Source organism: Triticum aestivum, unplaced genomic scaffold (assembly GCF_018294505.1).
Source record: "Triticum aestivum cultivar Chinese Spring unplaced genomic scaffold, IWGSC CS RefSeq v2.1 scaffold117510, whole genome shotgun sequence".
NCBI classification, from domain to species: Eukaryota; Viridiplantae; Streptophyta; class Magnoliopsida; order Poales; family Poaceae; genus Triticum; species Triticum aestivum.
Window position 1 is genome coordinate 1 of NW_025295812.1, and position 992 is coordinate 992.

The 992-nt window shown below is 51.0% G+C and overlaps 1 non-coding gene and 1 pseudogene across 1 annotated transcript; both read left to right on the top strand.

Moving 5' to 3' along the window:
- The first annotated feature begins 106 nt into the window (after nucleotides 1–106).
- Nucleotides 107–214, top strand: LOC123179047 (uncharacterized; annotated as a pseudogene).
- Nucleotides 215–514: 300 nt separating this feature from the next.
- LOC123179046 (5S ribosomal RNA) lies at nucleotides 515–633 on the top strand. The gene has a single exon (XR_006490062.1). It is a non-coding gene; the product is annotated as a 5S ribosomal RNA (ribosomal RNA).
- The last annotated feature ends 359 nt before the right edge of the window (nucleotides 634–992 follow it).

Below are 992 nucleotides of genomic sequence, written 5' to 3' on the forward strand. Positions count from 1 at the left end.
AACTCGTCTCCGTAGTTGAGCGGGAGCGGCCAAAGGAATGTGCAATCGTGTGTGTAGTGGAGCTGGGAGGGGCAAGCATAAGGGACGAAAACGGGGGTAACATGTCGGATGCGATCATACCAGCACTAAAGAACCGGATCCCATCAGAACTCCGAAGCTAAGCGTGCTTGGGCGAGAGTAGTACTAGGATGGGGAAGTCCTCGTGTTGCATTCCCTTTTTAATTTTTTTGCGCCGCGTGCAAAACAAAACGCACCTGCGCGACATATGTTTAGCACGTTTTATTATTTTGCACATTTGCGGTAAGTTTTAGCTCGCTGCTCATTATTCACGTGTCTAGCGGCGGCAAGCGTGTTCTGAAAGGGGTCGAAACCATAGCAAATAGGCACTGGTGCAGTTGAACCATGGTAAACTCGTCTCCGTAGTTGAGCGGGAGCGGCCAAAGGAATGTGCAATCATGTGTGTAGTGGTGCTGGGAGGGGCAAGCATAAGGGACGGAGACGGGGGTGACATGTCGGATGCGATCATACCAGCACTAAAGCACCGGATCCCATCAGAACTCCGAAGTTAAGCTTGCTTGGGCGAGAGTAGTACTAGGATGGGTGACCTCCTGGGAAGTCCTCGTGTTGCATTCCCTTTTTATTTTTTTTGCGCCGCGTGCAAACCAAAACGCACGTGCGCGACAAATGTTTAGCACGTTTTATTATTTTGCACGTTTACGGTAAGTTTTAGCTCGCTCCTCATTATTCACGCGTCTAGCGGCGGCAAGCGTGTTCTCAAAGGGATCGAAACCATGGTAAATAGGCACTGGTGCGGTTGAACCGTGGTAAAACTCGTCTCCGTAGTTGAGCGGGAGCGGCCAAAGGAATGTGCAATCGTGTGTGTAGTGGAGCTGGGAGGGGCAAGCATAAGGGACGAAGACGGGGGTAACATGTCAGATGCGATCACACCAGCACTAAAGCACCGGATCCCATCAGAACTCTGAAGTTAAGCG